At 37.7% G+C, this 14893-nt stretch overlaps 1 protein-coding gene across 1 annotated transcript in view; it reads right to left on the bottom strand.

The window, feature by feature from the left end:
- NWD2 (NACHT and WD repeat domain containing 2) overlaps nt 1-14893 on the bottom strand; it is a 52922-nt gene that overhangs the window by 31419 nt on the left and 6610 nt on the right. The window lies entirely within an intron of this gene.

Genomic DNA, 14893 nt, shown 5'->3' with positions numbered 1-14893 from the left:
AGTGCTGGGATCTAATCCCCAAACTGTATGTTGTACAAACACATGGAAGTATTAGCATGCATAAATATATGTAAAATCATATACATGTGTTTGTATGTGTCAAAATTATGCTTCATACACATTTTAATGTTGCAGCATATTACAATTCAGCGGAGCTGAATTAATTTTTGTAGTTCAGCAGTCAGAATTTCTTTATCGTTTTGACTTCTATTTAGTTTCCAAAAAGCTGAATTTTACAAATAAGAAACACCATGGAAAAAAGAGATAGACCAAAGATGAAAGAGATCTCAATACTCAGAAAAAAATCAATAACATGAACTAACAACATTGTCTCAAATGCATCACTTTCTTCACCATCTTTAATCTAACAGTATCTTAAAACCATTATTTATCATTAATAGCATTATTTATCTCTTGCCCAGGTGATTCCTCCTATAATACCAAATACCCAGTTCATATATCATGTATTTTTTACCATGCAAAATGACATGGTTTCATAATTGCCAATGGCAATAACACCAAAATTATTATTAAGTTCAGTATGTCCAAGTTAATCTCAACACATTTATATAAAACATACCACTTACAGTCAAATATGAAGTAAATTTGGTTAGCAGTGAAATTTGGTGCAGATAATAAATTTTATTGTCTTTCACAAGACTATTGATATGTGATGGATTTTGCTACATTGTAACTGAGTTGAGATCACACAGAAATGCTAAGTTATTTACAAAAATAGAACAAAACTGTTGTAAAACCCTAGCTCTGAGTGCCATGTGATGAAAAATGAAGTGTTAACTTATAAATGATAGAGAACATCTACTGCAGGTAACGCATTATTTGTGTAACCGCCCTGAAACAGAACAATAGATTACAACTGATTTGACGTTTCCCGTATTGTTGCAAACAAGAGACATATATGGAAATCTAACAATGCTTTAGAGATACAATCAGAGCCACAGCTGATATACCCGAGTCAGATGTCTGTTCATAGAATTATGGTCACAGACTTATAATGTTTTTATTTAAAAAATCTAGGAAAGTGTGAAACTTGTAATTTAATTTATTACACCAAGTGAACAATATCCTTCTCACTATTTAAGTGTGTCATTGAAATATTACACAGATGTGTGGTATAATTACCACTTATTTTCATTAACAGAAAGCTATCCAGAAACATCCAGAGAATTATTTGTCTTGAAATCTTCATTTGGGTAAAAAAGTCTATACCAAGAGGCTCAAAAGTACAGTTAGGTTTAATTCAGTTTATCTGAATCACCACAGTTCTTCCTTCACAAACTTTTGATGTGGAACAAAATCAGAGATGCTTTCTGAAAACATCCCCTCTAAGTGAAATAACGTAATGCAATGCATTTATGCTTTAATGTTTTAAAATATACTATGCTTATGTGTTCTGACAATGGTCCAAGAAGCATTAAAGTGCTTGCTACATCACAAGCTTTCCATTTGACTGTCCACATGCCATGCAAGGTGAGATCCTAAATCTAAAGTGTAGAGCTCTTATATATCCAATCTGAGCACTGGTAATAAGAGACCCTGCTCTGGGCTACATTTGGATGACTGTAGCCTCAGTTTCTCTGGGGCAGTCATTACGCTCCTCTCCCTGACACTCCCTGGCTGCACCAGGAGTGCTGTGCCCAGCTCTGGGCACCCCAGATCAGGAGGATGGGGAGGAAACTAGAGAGGCTTCTGAGGCAGAGGCCAAAAGCACGTGGCCTTCACGGAGAGACAGAGGGATCTGGGCGTGTTAAGTCCAGTGAAGAGTGTAAGAGGGAGCCAATGCAGCCTACAATTACTTCTAAGGCATTTACAAAGATGACAGAGCCAAGCTCTTCATGCCAGAGAGTACAACCATGCCATGAGAGAGGTTAGCCCAAGTGACCTGACCTGAGTGCCCCTTGCAACCTGCAGCGATCTTAAGGAGAACGTGCAGGTTTGGCTTAGTTATCCAGGCTGCTTGTACACTGCCTGAGAAGACTTTGGCTCCTGTCAGGGCTAGTGGAAGCAAAGCTGTAGAGTAAAGTAGCTGGTGCCAACGACCCAATGTCCAGGCCACATGTTTTTCAAGTCATTTTACTTTATATTGAGCTCAGCCCTCACAAACATTTGGAATGCATTTGGTGAGAACCTGGAATTATCTTCCTGGTTTTTATCAAAAAGGAATCCATGCACACCAAGACCCCCCTATGATGTGAGTCAAAGTGTATTAGATAGTGATGATCAAGAGATTCACTTCACTTGCAGATCTGGCTGAATACAGACACATGCTACAAATATTTAGGAATGGAGTGAAAAAACCAGCACTCTCAGCTTAGAACTGGCTGTGTTAGTACATAAAAGGGATGGATGAGTAGCTCCCTCCTTAGGATCCACAGTCATTAATTTTCTCTCATACTTTAGTGTCTAAGTCATCCTTTCCTTGCAGAATGTAGTACACAGCTAACAAGGCTAATTAGTCAGAGGGCTGCACGATGCCAACACAGCAATATTATTTTGGCTCCAAAGCAATGATGTAGCTGTACCTTGTGATAAAAGCTAAACGTGTAGTTTGCTTTATTTTAAATACTTCGGTTTTTTTACCTTCACAATAACTGAGACCCTCAGATCAGTCAGTGGTAGAAGAATATGTATTCTATTTTTTTGCCTTAACACAGGTTAATTTTTGCATGCAAGTTTATGAAAACACAGAGCATCATATCTTCATGACCAAGTAGAATAAACTCTGTTGAAAACCAACTTATTACTCAGTTACTGAAATAAATCAAAATGATTCCTGCATTTTAAATGAAAATCAATCATGACTACAGCTTAGTTATTAAGGAAGCAACAATCCAGAGTTATTGTTTGCCATTACTTAAATGTGACAGCAAACAGAATGGTCTTTCTAGGGATATAAAATAGGCAAAGTGGTAGGAACAATTACAACAAAAAGAAGTACTGTAAAAAGGCATAATTTAACAATAAACATAATTAAATGATAAATGAGAAATATTTTGCCTGAGGTTTACAACAGATAAAACCACATTCTCCTACTTTTTGTTTATGCCCATAGGATTTATACTGCAGAACCCTGCTGGTTCTAGTTTTAGAACATGGTGCTGTTCCCTGCAGCTTAACATGCAGAGACTTGTTCAGAAAATGAAACAACATACTGCAGAAGTAGTGCTACTTTGTAATTTCTTAAAAATGAAATAGATAAAACATTCCCATTCAACTAGAACTGTGGTCTGGATATGACAATTGGCATACCCATTCTGTATTTTTATTCCCACCTCTATATCTAATGGAGTGTGCTTATCTAATTGGAATTTGAGTCTGGTGCTTGTATTAATTAATTTTAAGAATTCCTTTATTTGAAATCAGCTTTGAAACTTTAAGGAAACAGAAGTGTATATAGTTAAGATAAACTCTGGTAATTAGTATGGATGGCAGATAAGCTGGTTTAATTAAATATAATCTAAACTTGATTTAAAGTGACAGCAAATCTGTGAAGCTGGCACTTCCTAACAACGTCACACAGGCAAATTCCACCTTCCAGGCTGCTTCTGCAGATGAACAGATTAACTAAATTACATTCTTCTAGCAGTGAAAATGAGACGGTAGCAGTGAGATGAGCTTTCTACACCTCTTAATGTTAATTCTGATACTCGGAAATACAAATAATAGTTCAGAATAAACTGTGGGAATGAAGCTACATCTGAAAAAACGTAAGAGAAAACTTAACCCCCCTCCCCCCAACCCTAAACTTGTCTCCAGTATTTAAACAAACCCAAATCCACAAGACAGTGACTTGCTGAGTGCACATCCTCCACACAAGAGCCATCTCTTGCAGGTGGCTGCCCCCTAAGCCATTCCATAACCACACTGTCCTGCCCACCCCTACACTTTGAACTGACAGAGAATGCCAGTGCACCCTCGTGCTCTTCATGCTCCCCAGGGTAATCCTGGACTGAACTGAATTAGTCACATATCCATCTACATCCTTTCTCCTGTCCAATAAACACAACTGTTTGTCTGCAGTGTGATTTCTGAAGGCTTGTAGCTCAGTCAAATCACTGCCAGTTTTCATCAGAGTATGCCAAGGTGCTGCTTCTCAGTGTGAACTATTCCCATGCCAAAGTCTGACCTTCAAACACAAGCTGTTCTGCCATTAAAGTCACTTATTTTATTTTAATAGAGCAAGTATATTTTTCACTCTTGCGTTAGTAAACAGATGACATGCATTTACAAACAGTAGCCAAACATTCATCTCTGGGATAAAATAAGTCATGGAACACAGCCCTGTTGAAGAAAATTTCAAAATGTATATGCGAGTGAAGAGAAAGAGTTAACATGGGCCTGATGGAAATTGCCCATTTCCAAGCACCAGTTATTCTGTCCCAAGATCAAATGGTTTATCTTCGTGCTGGTGCTGTACTGGTCTGAGTTCAGCAGTGATGAGAATGGCTGTTTCCATGTATGTGGGTTGCAGTCACACATTGACTCTACTCAGTCAAGGCTTGATGCAGCAGAACAAGGAGATTGCTCAGCCCCATTCTCCTATTACGCGCTGCAAAGGAGGTGCCAACGTGGGGACAGTGAGCCCCAGTGACCACACTCAAAGGAGCAGCATATTCAAGCTGACAATCTGTTAATGGAAAAATAACCTGTGAGTACTCATGCATGGTGCAAGCTAAGATCCTCAAGCAAAGGAGAATCCTAAGCAAGGAGGGTGTTTGCCCTGCCACTCTGACTGACAGAGGAACATTGCAATACTCAGCTTGAGAGAGCCAGCAGGAAAACTGCTGACTGACATAACAAGTTGAGGCAGGCAGCTGAACCTGGAAGAACCCAGGCAGAAAAAAAGAAAAAAAAAAAAAAAAGAAAGCAGCTGTTCAAGGCACCACAGAAACGAATGTCATATGGGGTCACAGAGCTGTCTACAGGTGTCATCTCCAGGCAGTCACCCAAGAAAGAGCAGCTCCTTCCAGTTCACATGGAATAAACAATTTCTGTATCACCTCCTCCCTTCTTGGTGATCTTGTGCTTTGCCGTGGGTCAGGACAGACACTTGCTGGAGGTTTTCACGTCATGCCTTTCAGCCCACTGCTCTGCTGCCAGAGTCTCCTGCCCAATTCACACTGTTAGATTTATTACCACATAATGTTGGAGTCTACTGTGCAACTATGGAAGCCCTGGATGAGCACTGAACTTCTGATCTAGTCCTGAATGCATGTCCACTAAGATACCCAGCGATTTGCTTTCTCTAAGTTTTCTAAATGCTTAGATTAGATAGAAGGGTAGAACAGATTCCTACCGTAGGATTTTTTTAATGCATTGCAATATTAAAAAAATGTGGGTATTTTATAACCATTGTCTGTTAACTGCAGTGAGAATTTCTGCACTTTAATTATCTAAGGTTAAAAATTACTTAGCAGCAGTGCCAAGTAAGAAGTGGCTGCCAAGCCTCTTAATGCTAGTATGTTCTTGACTCATATGACTGTTCAACTGAATTATTCCTTTTAAACTGCCCTTTTCACTGATAATGCACAACAGCATTGTGTATTACCAGTGCTACTACAAACTTTGAGGAGGTAACATGCCCCTAAATAGTACAGAAAACTTGTCTCTGAAAATAATACCATAATAATAAGTAATTTTCATTTCTATAATGCTTTTCATCTCAGAGCATTTTGCAAGCAGTGAGTTTGAATCATATAGCAGGTAAGAGAGGGGAAAAAAGATTTGAGCTCCCTACTACCCTTGCCTTCCTAGAAAATGAACTCCATAGACACTGTTGTCATTTTTTTCCCTTGGAGTTTCTGTGAGGAGAGAGCATTAGAACAGGCATCCAAAGCTTCCCAAGATTAGGTAGATCAGGAATGGGAACAGATTAGTCTGAGTCAATCCTCCCAGTGTCCCTCCTCCAAACAACAATGCCAACCTTTAGGTCTCTACTGGCTCTCTGGAAGGCAAATAAGAAACTGGACAGACTGAAGACCATTCATTAATTCAACTAAACCCCACAACTAACTAACCATCCAAATAAATCCTGATTAGCAAAACACGGCAACATTACTGTGATGTAACACAGCTGCGTGTCCTCACTCCACCTGATGGTCAGCACTCTCTCAGGAGATGTGCACAAAGTCTGACTCAACCTTTTCAGTTCTTAAAAAACAAAATTACAAGACTGGACTAAGCATTTCAGCCCAAACGAATGTCTATTTGTCATAAAAGTCAGAAGAAATAATGAAAAATAACATTAAGATGGTAAGTAATTCTGAAATGTGTGTCTCAAGCAGGAAGAAATGACAGGATGTGATTACAAATTTGTGATCTACACCAGAACACTCAAACTTTCAAAACAAAAGACCTAACTAGGCAGGATTCAAAATGTAGGGTGTAATTATAAGCCTAAAACTTCTAGCTGCAGCAATTACCTCTTCTTTTTTAGCCCCAAATCAAACAATACCTGATTTGAACTGAGGCATAGTTTTCTCTGAAATGTTCCATATTGTCAGTTCAGTAAGATGACAAATATAAAAACACATATACATTAACTCAACATATGTAACATGTATTTTTTAAAAATTATAATGGCCAGATTTCACAGTGTCATTTTATAAAATACCCTGCATCTTGACTGCTAATATGCTTAACCAGTGCCACCTATTGGTTTAACAATAACACCCAAACAAAAAAAAAAAAAGGTTGGCTAGTAAAATCAGAGGGGTCCCACCCCTGTTAAAATACAGAATTTAAGGGAAACATCAGTATTAAACTGATATAACAGAAGGGGAAAAGTGCTTCCTATATCCAAATATCAAGATTCAAAATTTCATTATTCACATGATTGTCTTCCCAATTTGAAACAAATGTTGGTTTCTGACCATTCTATTTTGTGTGCAGCATGCTTACCATGAAACAAATTTGGAACTGGATGCAAAGTCAGTGAAGTTAGTGGAGAGATCTGCTACTCTCAGCAGATTTTAAATGAAGTTCTACATTTGGCATTTACTGAAAGCCTGAATCTCTTGATACCCTACTGACTTCCACAGGGTCTGCATGAAATCTCTCAATCCATAAATAAATCAACCAGTAAATAAACAGTACATACTCTTGTGTCACTCGAGGGGTGATGATATGGATGAAAACTCTGAAGCAGAATTTTATCTCACAATGTGTCCTAATCAACTAACCTCACATTACCCCTTGGGAACACAGCACCCTTATACATAGATGTTCTTAAATAAAACAAGAAGAGTTAGGTTGTCCTGGAATCCCCAAGCCTGCACATCCTCCCTAGACTGCTGCTCTGGTGCACAGGTGTCCTGGTGTCCCCTGACTGTGATTTGTGGTAAACACGGGAATGCAAACGCTCTGCACGCAAACGCCACAAACAGCAGAAGCTTCCGCGCCTACAGGCTGCGGGCAGAATCTCTACGGGTGAGAGCTTTTTGCACTCTGCAAAATGCACACGTGGAAAAATTAAAAAAACTCTAATTCTTTCATTTAATAAAGCAAGTCAGGAAAAGCTCCTGAAAACATGACAATTTGCAAACCATTATTGTGGTACAATTAAATAATGTGACAGGAGAAACTGAAGACACAGCACATTTAGAAACACCAAAATTAAGTCTGAAAATTATCTCTGCAGAACACCAAAGGTTATGAAAAATAAGCACTGGAAAACAACAAGGCCTGTTAGGACAAGAATTTGCTACTGTGATCAAAATTAATGTGAAAGAAAATATTCTTGTGAAATCTAAAGGAGGAGTTCTGAATGAGTTGTGGAAAAATGAATAACAGACGACAGAAATAAGGACCAGTGCAGTACAAAAGTTATGGGCAAAAATCCCATTGATTCATTGAGAGGTGTCAACTCACACTTAAAAAAATTATGGAATTTCCCAGAAAGCAGACAAAAGGCTTACAACACTGAAAAATGCTTTCAACAATTAAGTTATGTGCACTGCAATAGCTTTTCTACTTTTTTCTCACCTCACTAGACCAAAAAGAAAACCATCAGGGTGTGTTACTATGGCACTTAAGGTAATGAGGCTGGGGCGATCAATAAAGCAAAAGGCATGGACGTTCTTCATCCTAACTGCAGGTAAGTGCTGGAAGAGAATGAAGTAGTATGTTGTAGGCTTTGAGAAAGCATCAAGCACAGCAGAGCCCTAAAAAACCACAAGAAAGCCAGTCTCATAAAAGCACACACTTATTTCACAGTACAGTATGGTACAGGACCATTACATACACCTCATTCTGAAGAAATTCCAATAAACACTCCTATGTGGCTTTGCATCTGGCAGTAGTGGAAGCAGTGGAAGAGCTCTGCAAGCACTGCTGGCTCCTGAGTAAAGTTGCCCTTCCTTTATCTAAATTTTCTGCTTTAAGTGCACAAGTCATGGAGTTCTAATCCAGCTTGCATTCTTCCTTAAGTTTGGTGCAATACAGCCACAATTTGGGTGACTACAAAACTGGCGAGGTCTGGTTGGTCGGGCCAACTGGAAAAGCACGACTGAGAAATGTAGCCTACTGTGTGGGCTTCAAAGGAACGATGTGAAGGCTTCTACGCCAGAAGATGAAAAAGTCTTGAACCTGACACTTTTGGGTGTGCAGAAGCACCCTCATAAGAATAAGAGTTGCTGCTTGCTATCAGTGCAGTAAGTTTGCATCAATACAGTAGGAGTTTTCTTTGCAACAAATTTTTTTTCTTGATGCGAAATGGGCAGGATTAAATAACATCACTGAGCAGTCAGAAGAGCTCATGGCTGTTGTAGAAACTGTTATCAAAGATGAATAAATGAAATGACAACCCCAGCAAAGGAGAGCAGCTGCAAGAGGGCATTAAGCCCAGGACAATGAGACTACATGAGGGAGGGATGCCAGATACTCAACTACGACTTGCCTGAAGAAGAGGATCTCAGCAGATTTTAAAAGACTACTTCACTTAGTGGCAGACAATTTCAACCTAGGTATTAACACCCACTTACAGGCCCTGTGGTACAACAGTTTTAAAACTGAGAATTCCAAGTAGGGCTTGCACTGAAACTCATTGAACACGGCCAAATAATTTACAAATCTGGCTCGTTTTGATGGATTATGTAATGTCTGAGAGGAAAACAGTGATTGACATGTAAAGGAAGAGTGATTTATCAGACCTTGTTCTCCTTACCCTTCCAATTCTAATGATTCATCTAAGCATTATTTTTAGTGAAGATTATATAATCCAGTCAAAAAGGCCATTTTTAATGAATTCTAAAATGTACCTGTTTTTATCAGCCAATCATTCTTCTGATGCCTTGATTTTTCCTAGCTATTGCTTTCTTGGTCTAGGTTTTATTAATTTCTTCTGCTTGCTAGCCACATTTTGATGATTATATGTAAAGGTAACAGTAAATTTGCAGTTAAACAGTCTTGAGGAGTTAGTAATTGAAAAAGGACTATACATGTTCTAGTCACTTTGAGAAGCAGATGTAGTTGAAACAAGTCCGTTTAATTTCTCACAAATACCTTATACAAGTATGATACAGAAAAGAGTATTTAAAGGAGACTTCCAAATGGCATACCAATTTAATTAATCAGTGACTGAACTACAGAATGTTTCCCAGATTTGCACCTTCAAATTACTTTAACCATCTTCCCCAACTCTTTCCTCTTATTTTCCTGATTATAATACCCAATGAGTTATAATTACCTTTAAAGGAGGATAAAGACCTTTTGTGCTATGGTCTCAAAGGCAGTGTAGAATCTGGCTGAAAGGGTGGACTTGACTTTATTTCCACTTCTTGCACTGCCAGACAGTGTCAGTCTTTCTCAGCGCCTGCAAAGGTATTTGTCCCTTGGCCACAGAATAGAGAAAAATTAATCTTTTATCTGCCACACCTACACACAGTTAAAGGCAACTGAATCTGTAACTGTAGATTTTGTTTGAAACCATTTTGAATTTACATAATGACTGCGAAGAGCTGACTGTGGCATTAACATTGGAACAATATACCAGCAGTGGAATTGCTTAATAGAATTATATAATATTATACATGGCTAATTATAGAAAGTGTAAAATAGAACATTTTTAATTAAAACAGGTAGAGTTTAAAGAGATTATTTGCATTTTAATCTCCGTTTTCTAAAAAAAAGGGAGGAATAAATGATGAACTGTATTTTCTACACATCTTCTGTTCTCTTTTGAGAAGCATTCTTAGCACATTAACTGACATTAAACAAATCAGACCAACAAATCACCATGTAAATAAGAGAAATCCTGTAAATGAGTCTCCCATTCATAAATAAACCACCAAAGCAAAAGCTGTAAGATGAGCCATAACATTATAGACACTTCATAAATGCCTCATTTCCAAAAAAGCTTTACCTGAAACAAGCAGGACATACATCCATGATAAAGTTATCCTTACAGGAGTTTATTGATTGATATTCTCCATCTTTTGTACAGATGCTCAGATTGAGTTCCTGACATGGTAAAAGGAAGAGGAGGAAGAAACTGGATTCGTGAAATTTGTTAATAATTACATACACCAGTTACTGAAAGTTACTGAAACTCATTCTAAACAAAGAAGTTTTTAATAATTTTTCAACTTTTGGTAATTTTATTGACTAATGACCTTATTTGTGTCTGTATGTTGCTTGTAAGCACGACCATAGTGCAATTGAAGACATACCACTGCAGCATGCTGTAAAGTCTGCTTTCCTGTGTATTTTCTTAACTGGTTTGGAGACAGCTCATGAAGAGTGAGATAATCTGCCAGGAATGGCACAGGTATGTTTGCTCCTGCTTCAGACAGGACGACAGATCTGAAAGCCTCAAGAGGTTCCTTGCAGCCCCTGTAGTCAGTGATTTGCACAACAAAAAGTGACTAATGAAATAGCTGTCTCAGGTCCCTTGGACCTCAGTTACAGCCACACATACCTGCTTTAGGTGGCAAGTCATGGAAATTAGTGGCACTAACTTTGCTCACCACAGATGGCTTAGTTCTTTATGATCCCATGTCAGGAATGACTGCCATTTCAAAGTAAATAATGATCCAAATTTTGCTAGTGTTTTGATGTACCAAATTAGGCATCACACAAACAGAAATGCTTCAATAACTTGTTTCAAGAGAACTGCATAATTCTTCATCACTTTTAAATGTAATACAATATATATATATAGATAAAACAAGACCATTATCAAATAATAATATGATTCTATAATTTTCCAAGTATTTTCTAGCAAGCACCCCTAAAAAGATCAACACTTACTGCTCAACGATATCTGAGCTATCAGAAATATTATAGAGTGAAAAATAGAAATTTTCTTCAGAACTTACTACTTTGTCTTGCCAGAACAGTACAGGCTGTGAATCTAGCCACCAGGAGAATTATCAAGGAAGAAAATATTTTTCTTTTGATCTCCTTTTATAGAATTTGTGGAATTTATTACACAGCAGTAAGTATGGAAAAACAACAATATTAACTCCTGAATTAAAAAAAAAACTTATAAAGTGGTCATAAAGATTTATGTTTAATTATGACAGTAAAGCAAGATCCTCTAGATGTGTCATGTTGGCATAGTTTGTGGAAAATTCTTGATAGCAACCCTTAGAGTCCTGCATAACACTCCTTTGGATCAGACTTCATACCTTATGCTCCTTAGATTGTTGAATGCTGTCATTTCCTTATTTATTTCTTATCCTGGCTCCATTTTAATAACTCTATAGGAATAAAGACATTTGGATACCTAGGTCTTCAAAGCTAACCTCTCTTCCTATGTATAGATAGACGAAAATGGATCATTACAATGATGATTTTGGATAAAGTTACTCTCCTAGGGAGATCTGCTTCTAGGTACCCTTTCTCCACAAATACTCTCACATTTGTTTTTTGAGATCTCTTCTTTGGGTGAATGTGCACTGTCTTGTTCATAAAAAAATTCCCAATAAAGTTAGCAGGACTAGGCATTCTGCTGGGTAATAATCCATCTCAGGATTTGGAAAGGTTGTTACAACTACCAAGACTATTGAATAATTAGTAAAGCAACTCGACAAATTCATGGAAGCAAAGGGCCTCACAGGTTATTAAGCACAAAGAAATCACCTTCATCATTTTGTCCCTGTCGTGATTTATTATTCTTTCATCATACATCTGAAATTGCCAGGGTCAGAGAGGAGTATTGGGTTCCTCTGGTCTAACTCATTAAGCCTGATCTTACTGCATTTGTTTCTCATTTATCTTGTATGTAAAAGCTGATTTGCTTAACTGTGCAAGTATGAATAACTCCTCTCATCTAAAAGTATTTAACCTACATGGTTACTCACTGGTTCTCAATAATTTAAAAGTAATCTTAATCTAATATTTTAAACTTAAACTCTGAAACTAAAACTGTCCAGATAGGGCTCTTAGTCGTGAATTCTCCTTTTATCTTAATGTTTTGTAAAACATTACTAGTTAGAGATTAAATAAGAATTTCACAAATAACATTGCTATGTATCGTGCATATACTATAATAACTATCTATCTCAGCACCTGTTTTAGTTTGGAGATTCATAAAGCCAAGATGAGACCGTGAAGGTACTCAATTGCTAGTAGGGTGAAATGGGCTCTATTAATAAATATTTTCAAGGGTTTAATCATACCACAGAGGAGTGTTACTATACTGAAGACTGCAGCTCTGCCACCCCAGAAAATGCTAGGAGCAGGCTGGACAAGAGTATTTGACAGGCTCTGACAGTTTGAAATCTGACCTGTTTAGCTATGTGATTGGTCCCAATCATTGATACATACAACAGCATGACTCCAGATTAAGTTCAGTGTGGAAGTCCTGACATTTTCTAGTCTTTCCAGTTTATGGCAGGAAGTGTATTTTGAACACACTGATAAATCTAGTCTCTAAAGGTGACATTTTTCTCTAGATGCATATTCTGCACAAGAATGACTGTAGCTGCTGAGTCCTAAGGTCTGCCCAACCCAGTGTCCCACCTCCAACAGAGGGCAAATAACAGGTGGTGATAGAGGGAGCTAAAGATCAGGTCAAAGACAGATGGAGCCATTTAATCATCGTGGTGGTGAGGTGGCTTACAAAAGTTGCATTTGGCACATGTCCTCCTTAGCCAGCACAGCACCAAGCACATGGCATCCTGCACTGATTTGGGCCTTCTTACTACTGACTCTGCTACACCGCTTGTTTTCAGCTACCTGTGATTTAGCCCTACTCCCCTTTTCACTACAGATTTTGTAAGTAAAAACTTCTCTCTGATACAAACCCTATATTAATAAGAGTAGTGTTAGGCCTTATTTTAGAGGAGCACTGACACAACCATTATTAAATTGTGTTCTCTAATTCTATCTATTATTATCATCCTTCTTTTATTAAAATTCCAGAAAAGGGCTAAAGCAGTTTTCTTGAACAGTGCTGCCTATATTAAAATCTGCCAGATTTCTTTGTAATCCATGCACATGACTAGTTATGATATTCTATTTTTATCTACCACCTTCAATATATTAAAACCTTAAATTACTGTAGATAGATACTACTAATGTGTTATTACTGCAGCCTGAAAGGATATTGCATCACAAAATACTCTTTCAGCTGCTAAATTCAAAGAAATTCCATTTGTTTTAGATGAAAAGATTACCACTTGGGCACTGCCCTCATATCTTGAATTAGAAGTTTAGTAACTCCTTGAAGTTTTCTTTATGTGACATATATTTTAAAATTGTCCAAACAAAACTTAAAGCCTAATGTAGGATTTTCTCTTGCGTGTTCACAAATCTGCGGACACACGCCCACACAGTCATTGTATGCAAGTTTCTTAAGAGGAGTTATTTTGCTGCATAAGCTTAGAGATAGGATGCCAAGTTATGCAGTTATGTACCTTTTGTACTACACTGCTCTTATGTGATTACACAAATCCCACTGCAGAATACACGTGGCCTCCTTGAAACACAGCCTTAGAAATCCTCTTCAGCTTGCTGCCTAGCAGACTGCTGCTCAGCTGAGAGGTCATCCCACTGCCCTTGAGCAGGCAGAAAAGAAGCTCCCTTCTCTTGACTGGGGAAGGCTCTGGGATGCTGCCTGCTTGATGCTGTCTCTCATTTAAAGGTCTCATACCTTGCTGAGGGAGCAATTTACAACAAAGACCCAATTCAACACCACTGCTGTTCATCATCTAATACATTATTTGAGAAATTAATATCACATGAAATTTACACACTTGTTTCATTGTTCCTCACTGTACTTAGAAACTGTGTCAAGAGTGCAGAAGCTCCCCTTCATCACTGAAAGAAAGCCACTGTCCCTAAGAACGAGGCAAAGTCTAGCATGCAAATACATCTGAAGAAAAAAAGCAGTATTTGCCATGTTAGAAAGAAAAGAAAAGAAATTGTAGGTAGGTTCTGCTTTGTTTTAATATTATTTCTTCAACACTATGAAAAGCAGTGAAAGGCTTTACGCTCTGTAAAGCCTTCACTTTTACAACAGCATTTAACAGAATCTAGGCAGCTCTTCAGTATTGCTAGAAATACAACCTTGAGTGATACCCTTTGAACATACTCAATTTTCACAAGAGAACTGAGCACTACCAGCAAGTTTGAACATAGTCTATGACAGTGTGACTTGAGTGTCACACATCCATTTATACCATCCTATGCAGTTTAGAGTAATTTACATAATTTATGTATATGTGCACATAAGTGTACAGACAAATACAGATACATAAAATTACAATTTTAATATTTTTAATATTAAAAATAATGGACATATGGTCAAAAACTTTAAGTAGATAGTGTAAATCCCCAATCAATTTTAAGCTGATAACTCCAGGTGTTGCTAAAAGGAAGATGACTGAGTTTCAGGTAACTTTGCTTATTTCTAAATAGCAAGAAGAAG

This window comes from Anomalospiza imberbis, chromosome 4, assembly GCF_031753505.1.
Source record: "Anomalospiza imberbis isolate Cuckoo-Finch-1a 21T00152 chromosome 4, ASM3175350v1, whole genome shotgun sequence".
Lineage (NCBI taxonomy): Eukaryota > Metazoa > Chordata > Aves > Passeriformes > Viduidae > Anomalospiza > Anomalospiza imberbis.
The sequence above is the reverse complement of the archived record's forward strand: the minus strand, read 5'-3'. Positions and strand labels throughout refer to the sequence as shown.